Source organism: Ceratotherium simum, chromosome 2 (genome assembly GCF_057802395.1).
Source record: "Ceratotherium simum simum isolate JZ-2026a chromosome 2, ASM5780239v1, whole genome shotgun sequence".
Taxonomy (NCBI): domain Eukaryota; kingdom Metazoa; phylum Chordata; class Mammalia; order Perissodactyla; family Rhinocerotidae; genus Ceratotherium; species Ceratotherium simum.
Window position 1 is genome coordinate 2355416 of NC_141901.1, and position 9623 is coordinate 2365038.

Here is a 9623-nt window from a genome sequence, read left to right on the forward strand (position 1 = left end):
AAGAGCTTACACTCTGGAGAGCCAGATTGCCTCAGGTAAAACCCTAGCTCCTCCACTTGTATGGAGTTGTGCTGAGTGATCCTGGGAAACTTACTTAACCTTTCTGAGCCTTAGTTTCCTCTTGTGTAAAATGGAGATAATAAGAGTACGTACCTCTTAGGGTTTTTGGGAAGATTAAATGAGTTAACACATGTAAAGCACTTGGAAGTGTGCATAGCTTATCGTAACCATTCAATAAATGTTAGCTGTACTATTATTATTATATCCTTTCCTTTGCTTTCTTTGAGTTTATTTATTTTTCTTTTTCCAACTACTATAGGTGAACATTTGGCTCCTTAATTTTCATCTTTTATCTTTTCTGATAAAAGCATTTAAGTCTGTAAATGTCCTTTGAAGCACCACTTCCTTGTATGCCACAAATTTTGATATGTAGTCTTTTCATCATTGTTTAGGTCCTAAGTGTTTTTAACTTTCCATATGATTTCTTCTTCGACTATGAGTTATTTAGAAGTGTTTTTAAAAAATATTCTAAATGCATATTTTTGTTCAAGTTATCTTTTTGTAATTGATTTTTAACTTCAATGCATTGTGGTCAGAAAATGTGGAATGACACCTATTCTTTGAAATTTGTTGAGAATTGCTTTAGGCCCTAGCATATGATCAATTTTTGTAAATATTTCACATGTGCTTAAGAAGAAGTGTAAATTTTAATCGTGTGAGCAGATTCCATATGTCCATTAAATCAAGGTCATTGTTTTTTTTTCCTGTGGTGAGGAAGATTGGCTCTGAGCCAACATCTGTGCCTGTGCCAATCTTCTTCCATTTTGTATGTGGGATGCTGCCACAGCATGGCTTGACAAGCAGTGCATAGGTCCACACCCGGGATCCGAACCAGGGAACCCCGGGCTGGGCAGCAGAAGCAGAGCACTCAAACTTAACCATTACGCCACCAGGCCGGCCCCTAAATGAAGCTTGTTTATTTTATTGTTTAACTCTTCCTTACCTTACTATTTTTTTTTTTATCTGTATGACGTCTTGTTGTATGACAATGAGAGAGGTGTATTGAAATCTTCCATTGTGTTGGTGAATTTGTTATTTTTTTCAGTTTAAAAAAAATCAGTTTTGCTTTATATATTTTGAGACTATTTTATTTGGTGCATTCAAGTTTAGAATTGTTATATCTTCACATTGAGTTGAAATTTTTATCATGATATAGTGGTCTTTATGCTTAATAATCTCTTTGTCTTAAAGCCAATTTGTCTGCTATTAATATAGCTGCCCCATTCTTTTGGTTAATATTGATCTTGTATATCTTTTTTTCATATTTTTGTGTCCTTATGTTTTAGAAGGATCTCTGGACTAAATTTTTAATCTAATCAGACAATTTCTCTGTTTTATTGATGAGATTAGTCTATTCACATTTATCATGATTACTTATGTATTTGGACTTATTTCTATTATCTTACTATTAGCACTACTTTTTCTATGCTTCTTTCTCCCTATTTATTGTCTTTAAAAATTAATTAAATTTTTGTTGTTGTAGTTTGTTTTCTTATTCTATTCTCTGCCCTGCTGGTTTGGAAATTATATTCTTTGTTATAATATTCATATATTCATGTTATTCATATATTCTTATGATTTACCATTGAAATTTTAGTATGTATATTTAAGAAATTTAAAGTTAAGTCATTAACTCTTTTTCTCTAAACAATATGAAGACTTTGAACACTTTAACTCTGATCACCTCCTTGCTATATGCTATTGTTGTCCATTATTTTAGTTTTTTGATTTATTTTTAAATGCCAGAAATTAGTCACTGTCATTACTATTATTATATAGAGATAGTGTTTCTTTATATTTATTGATATGTTTAACAGTTTCTTTGTTTAATCTTTCTTCTTGAATCTCAGACCTTACTTCTGGGGTAATTTTCCTTTTTCCCAATGTTTATCCCTTGGAAACTACTTTATTGAAAGTCTGATGAGAATCAACTCTCTCAATTGTCTATCTGAAAATATCTTTATTTCATCCTCATTCCTGAAAAATAATTTTGGTTAGCATACAATTTTAAGTAGATGGTGTTTTCTCTTAGCACTTTGAAGATACTATTTTACTGTCTTCTGGCTGCAATTTTTCCGGTTGAGAAGTTCACTGACAATGTAATTATTGATCTTTTGTAGTGAACTGTTTTCTCTCTGGCTCCTTTTAAGGACTTCTCTTTGTTTTTAGTGTTCTTCAGTTTCACTACAAGGTGTCTGGGTGTCAAATTTCTTTCTCTTTTTTTAGAGTGTACAACTCAATGGTTTTAGTAGATTCGTGGAGTTGTGCAACCATTACCACAGTCCATTTTAGAACATTTTCATCATCTCAAAAAGAAACCTTGTACCTTTAGCTATCTCCTTAACTCCCCCTCATCTCCCTCCCCGTAGTCCTAAGCAACCAATAGTCAACTCTCTGTCTCTATGTATTTGCCTATGCTGTTCATTTCATATAAATGGAATCATATAATATGTGGTCTTTTGTAACTAGTTTCTTTCACTTAACATGTTTTCCAAGGTTCATCCATGTTGTAGCATGTATTGGTACTTCTCTTCTATGGCTGAATAATATTCCATTGTACGGATATACCACTTTTCATTTATCCATTTATTCATTGATAGACAGTAGAGTTTCCACATTTTGGATATTTTGAATAATGCTGGTGTAAACATTCATGAACAAGATTTTGTGTGGACATGTGTTTTCATTTCTCTTGGGTATAAAGCTAGGAATGGAATTTATGGGTCATATGGAAACTCTGTATTCAATCGTTTGATGAATTTCCATACTGTTTTCCAAAGTGGCTGCACCACTTTGCATTCCCATCAGCAATGTACAAGGATTCTGATTTCTCCACATCTTTGCCAACACTTATTATCTGAATTTTTGATTCTAGCCATCCTAGTGGGTGTAACGTGGTATCGTATTGTGGTTTTGATTTGCATTTCCCTGATGACAAATGATGTCAAGGATCTTTTCATGTGCTTATTGGCCATTTATATATTTTCCTTGGAGAAATGTCTATTCAGATCTTTTGCCCATTTTTAAATTGGGTTATTTGTCTTTCTATTATTGAGTTGTAAGCGTTATTTGTATATTCTAGATACAAGTTCTTTATCAGATACATGATTTACAAATATTTTATCCCATTCTGTGGATAGTCTTTTTACTTTCTTGATGGTGTCTTTTGAAGCACAAAAGTTTTTAATTGTGATGAGTCCAATTTACCTATTTTTTCATTTGTTGCTCGTGCATTTAATGTCATATCTAAGAATTCTTTGCCAAATCCAAGGTCATGAAGATTTACCTTTATGTTTCCTTCTAGGAGTTTTATAGCTTTTGCTTTTGTACTTAGGTCTTTGATCCACTTTGAGTTAATTTTTGTGTATGGTGTGAGGTAAGGGTCCAACTTCATTCTCTTACATGTGGCTATCCAGTTGTCCCAGCACTATTTGTTGAAAAGACTATTCTTTCCCCATTGAATGGTCTTGGCGCCCTTGTTGAAAACCAGTTGACCATAGATGTGTGTGTTTATATCTGAACTCTCAATTCTATTCCGTTTATCTATATGTCTGTCCTTGTGTAAGTACCATGGTGTCTTGATTACCATTGCTTTGTAGTAAGTTTTGAAATTGGCAAGTGTGGATCCTCCTACTTTTTTCTTCTTTTTCAAGATTGTTTTGAATATTTTGCATCTCTTGAAATTTCAATGAATTTTAGAATCAGTTTTTCAATTTTTACAAAGAAGACAGCTAGGATTTTGGTAGAGATTATGTTGAATCTGTAGATCAATTTGGGATGTACTTCCATCTTAACAATGTTAAATCTTTCAATCCATCAACAGGGGATGTTTTTCCATACATTTAGATCTTCTTTAATTTCGTTCAACAATGTTTGTAGTTTTTAGAGTATAAGTGTTACACTTCTTTTGATAAACTTATTCCTAAGTATTTTATTCCTTTTGATGCTATTATAAATGGAATTATTGTCTTAGTTTTATTTTTGGATTGTTCATTGATGTTAGTTGTGAGGTTTTTGTAGATGTCCTTTATCAGGCTGAAGAAGTTCCTTTTGATTCCTAGTTTGTTGAGTATTCTTTTTTATCATGAAAGGATGTTAGATTTTGTCAAATATTTGTTATAATTATTACTTTACTATCTGTAATCATTTTCCTGGCTAAATATAGCTTTGCTCTCACACACTTCCTTTGTGCTGTTATTGACAAATATATTATACATATATTACATTTCTATATGTTAAGGCCCAGTAATACATTATACATTTTTAATACAATTGCTTTTTAAATCAGTTAAGAGAAGCTAGGAGAAAATATATGCACTTATATTGTCTTTTATAATTATATAATTATCTTTACTGGTGCTCTCTGTATTTGTGTGTAGATGTGCATTACTGTCTGGTTTCACTTGCTTTCAAGTGAAGAACTTCCTTAGTATTTTTTGTAAGGTGTGTCTTCTAGCAACAAATTCTCTCAGTTTTGGTTTATCTGGGAAAGTCTTTATTTTACCTTAATTTTTAAAAAAATTTTTTGTTTATTGCAGTAACATTGGTTTATAACATTGTATAAATTTCAGGTGTACATCATTATACTTCTATTTCTGCATAGATTACATCATGTTCACCACCCAAATACTAATTACAGCCCATCACCACACACATGTGCCGAATTATCCCTTTCGCCCTCCTCCCTCCCCCCTTCCCTTCTGGTAACCACCAATCCAATCTCTGTCTCTATGTGTTTGTTTATTGTTGTTATTATCTACTACTTAACGAAGGAAATCATATGGTATTTGACCCTCTCTCTCTGACTTATTTCACTTTGCATAATACGCTCAATGTCCGTCCATGTTGTCACAAGTGGCTGGATTTCGTCGTTTCTTATGGCTGAGTAGTATTCCATTGTGTATATATACCACATCTTCTTTATCCATTTGTCTGTTGTTGGGCACTTAGGTTGCTTCCAAGTATTGGCTATTGTGAATAATGCTGCAATGAACATAGGGGTGCATGTATCTTTATGCATTGGTGTTTTCAAGTTCTTTGGATAAATACCCAGCAGTGGAATAGCTGGATCATATGGTAGTTCTATCCTTGATTTTTTCAGGAATCTCCACACTGTTTTCCATAGTGGCTGCACCAGTTTGCACTCCCACCAGCAGTGTATGAGAGTCCCCTTCTCTCCACATCCTCTCCAACACATGTTGTTTCCTGTCTTGTTAGTTATAGCCATTCTGACGGGCGTGAGGTGATATTTCATTGTAGTTTTGATTTGCATTTCCCTGATAGTTAATGATTTTGAACATCTTTTCATGTGTCTGTTGGCCATCTGTATATCTTCTTTGGAGAAATGCCTGTTCATGTCTTTTGCCCATTTTTTAATTGGGTTGTTAGTTTTTTTGTTGTTGAGATGCATGAGTTCTTTATATATTTTGGAGATTAACCCCTTATCAGATGTATGGTTTGCAAATATCTTCTCCCAATTGTTAGGTTGTCTTTTTGTTTTGTTGATGGTTTCCTTTGCTGTGCAGAAGCTTTTTAGTTTGATGTAGTCCCATTTGTTTATTTTTTCTATTATTTCTCTTGCCCGGTCAGACATGGTGCTTGAAAATATGTTGCTAAGACTGACGTCGAAGAGTGTACTGCCTATGTTTTCTTCTAGAAGTTTCATAGTTTCAGGTCTTACATTCAAGTCTTTAATCCATTTGGAGTTAATTTTTGTGTATGGTGTAAGGTAAGGGTCTACTTTCATTTTTTTGCATGTGGCTATCCAGTTTTGCCAACACCATTTGTTGAAGAGACTTTCTTTTCTCCATTTCATGTTCTTGGCTCCTTTGTCAAAGATTAACTGTCCATAGATGTGTGGGTTTATTTCTGGGCTTTCGATTCTATTCCATTGATCTGCGTGTCTGTTTTTGTGCCAGTACCATGCTGTTTTGGTTACTATAGCTTTGTAGTATATTTTGAAATCAGGGAGTGTGATACCTCCAGCTTTGTTCTTTTTTCTCAGGATTCCTTTAGCTATTCAGGGTCTTTTGTTGTTCCATATAAATTTTAGGATTCTTTGTTCTATTTCTGTGAAAAATGTTGTTGGAACTTTGATAGGGATTGCCTTGAATCTATAGATTGCTCTAGGAAGTATGGACATCTTAACTATGTTAATTCTTCCAATCCAAGAGCATGGAATATCTTTCTATTTCTTTGTGTATTCTTCAATTTCTTTCAGCAATGTTTTATAGTTTTCGGTGTACAGATTTTTCACCTCTTTGGTTAAGTTTATTCCTAGGTATTTTATTCTTTTTGTTGCAATTGTAAATGGGATTGTATTCTTAATTTCTCTTTCTGCTACTTCGTTGTTAGTGTATAGAAATGCAACTGATTTTTGTATGTTTATTTTGTATCCTGCAACTTTACCGTGTTCATTTATTACTTCTAAAAGTTTTCTGGTGGATTCTTTAGGGTTTTCTATATATAAAATCATGTCATCTGCAAATAGTGACAGTTTCACTTCTTCCTTTCCAATTTGGATTCCTTTTATTTCTTTTTCTTTCCTGATTGCTCTGGCTAGGACTTCCAGTACTATGTTAAATAGGAGTGGTGACAGTGGGCATCCTTGTCTGGTTCCTGTTCTTAGAGGGATAGCTTTCAGTTTTTCACCATTGAGGATGATATTAGCTGTGGGTTTGTCATATATGGCCTTTATTATGTTGAGGTACTTTCCTTCTATACCCATTTTATTCAGAGTTTTTATCATAAATGGATGCTGTATCTTGTCAAATGCTTTCTCTGCATCTATTGAGATGATCGTGTGATTTTTATTCTTCATTTTATTGATGTGGTGTATTACGTTGATTGATTTGCGAGTGTTGAACCATCCCTGCATACCTGGAATAAATCCCACTTGATCATGGTGGGATTATACATTATATAAAAAGATTATAATCTTTTTAATGTATTGTTGTATGCGATTTGCTAGTATTTTGTTGAGGATTTTTGCATCGATGTTCATCAGTCATATTGGCCTGTAATTTTCTTTTTTTGTCTTGTCCTTGTCTGGTTTTGGTATCAGGGTAATGTCGGCTTTGTAGAATGAGTTAGGGAGCTTCCCCCCCTCCTCAATTTTTTGGAAGAGTTTGAGAAGGATAGATATTAAGTCTTCTTTGAATGTTTGGTAGAATTCACCAGGGAAGCCATCTGGTCCTGGACTTTTATTTTTGGGGAGGGTTTTGATTACTGTTTCGATCTCCTTACTGGTGATTGGTCTATTCAAATTCTCTACTTCTTCTTGATCCAGTTTTGGAAGATTGTATGGTTCTAAGAATTTCTCCATTTCTTCCAGATTGTCGAATTGGTTGGCATATAGCTTTTCATAGTATTCTCTTATAATCTTTTGTATTTCTGAGGTGACTGTTGTAATTTCTCCTCTTTCATTTCTGATTTTACTTATTTGTGCCTTCTCTCTTTTTTTCTTGGTGAGTCTAGTTAAAGGTTTGTCAATTTTGTTGATCTTTTCAAAGAACCAGCTCTTGGTTTTATTAATTTTTTCTATTTTTTTTTAGTCTCTATTTCATTTATTTCTGCTCTGATTTTTATTATTTCCCTTCTTCTACTAATTTTGGGCTTTGTTTGTTCTTCTTTTTCCAGTTCCTTTAGGTGCATTGTTAGATTCTTTATTTGAGATTTTTCTTGTTTGTTGAGATAGGCCTGTATTGGTATAAACTTCCCTCTTAGAACTGCTTTTGCTGTATCCCATAAATTCTGGCATGTCGTATTTTCATTTTCTTTTGTCTCCAGGTATTTTTTGATTTCTTCTTTGATTTCTTCATTGACCCAGTCGTTGTTCAGTAGCATTTTGTTTAATCTCCACATATTTGTGGCTTTTCTGATTTTCTCCCTATAGTTGATTTCCAGTTTCATACCACTGTGGTCAGAAAAGATGCTTGGTATTATTTCAATCTTCTTAAATTTATGGAGACTCGTTTTGTAGCCTAATATGTGATCAATCCTGGAGATTGTTCCATGTGCATTTGCAAAGAACGTGTATTCTTCGGTTTTTGGATGAAATGCTCTGTATATATCTACTAGGTCCATCTGTTCTAGTGTGTCATTTAACGCCAATGTTTCCTTATTGATCTTCTGTGTGGATGATCTATCCATTGGTGTAAGTGGAGTGTTAAAGTCCCCTACTATTATTGTGTTACTGTCTATTTCTCTTTTTATGTCTGTTAATAATTGCTTTATATATTTAGGTCCACCTACATTGGGTGTGTAGATATTTACAAGTGTTATATCCTCTTGTTGGATTGTTCCCTTGATCATTATGTAATGCCCTTCTTTGTCTCTTTTTACAGTTTTTGTTTTAAAGTCTATTTTGTCTGATATGAGTACTGCTACCCCAGCTTTCCTTTCATTGCCATTTGCATGGAGTATCTTTTTCCATCCCTTCACTTTCAGTTTGTGAGTGTCTTTAGGTCTGAAGTGTGCCTCTTGTATGCAGCATATATATGGGTCTTGGTGTTTTATCCAGTCAGCCACCCTATGCCTTTTAATTGGGGCATTTAGTCCATTGACGTTTAAAGTAGCTATTGATAAGTATGTACTTACTGCCATTTTTTAACTTTTTTTCTCAGTGTTTTAGTAGTCCTTCTCTGTTCCTTTCTCCTTCTATACAGAATTGATGGTCTCTTTAGTTTGACCTCTGTCTGAAAGCTCTACTCTTTAACTCCCCTCCTCCCTCGTTTTATGTTTTTGATATCATATCTAACCTCTTTCTTGTGCTTTTGTATCCATTGCCCTCTTATCATGGAAATAGATAATATTTCCTATTTGTGGTCTTCCCTTTTCCCCTTAAATCAGTCCCTTTAACATTTCTTGTAGCAGTGGTTTCTTGGTGACAAACTCCTTTAATTTTTGCTTGTCTGGGAAATTTTTGATCTCTCCTTCCATTTTGAACGATAATCTTGCTGGGTAGAGTATTCTTGGATGTAAGTTTTTTCCTTTTAGCACTTTAAATATATCATGCCACTCTCTTCTAGCCTGTAAGGTTTCTGCTGAGAAGTCAGCTGATAGCCTTATGGGGTTTCCTTTGTATGTAACTTGTCTTTCTCTGGCAGCTTTTAGGATTCTCTCTTTATCTTTAATTCTAGACATTTTGATTATGATGTGTCTTGGTGTGGGCCTCTTTGGGTTTATCTTGTTTGGGGCTCTCTGTGCTTCCTGTACCTGGGTGTCTGCTTCCTTCCTTAGGTTAGGGAAGTTTTCATCTATTATTTCTTGAAATAGCTTCTCTGACCCTTTGTCTTGCTCTCCTCTTTCTGGGACACGTATAACACAGACGTTAGTGCGCTTGATGTTGTCCCAGAGGTCCCTTAGACTGTCCTCACTCTTTTTCTTTTCTCTTTTACCTGTTCAGCTTGGGTAATTTCTTCTAGTCTTTTGTCCAGCTTGCAGATCCGTTCTTCTGTATCCTCTACTCTGCTTTTGAGTCCCTCTAGCGAATTTTTCATTTCCAGTATCCTATTCTTCATTTCTGATTGGTTCTTTTTTAAATCTTCCATTTCTTTGTTGAC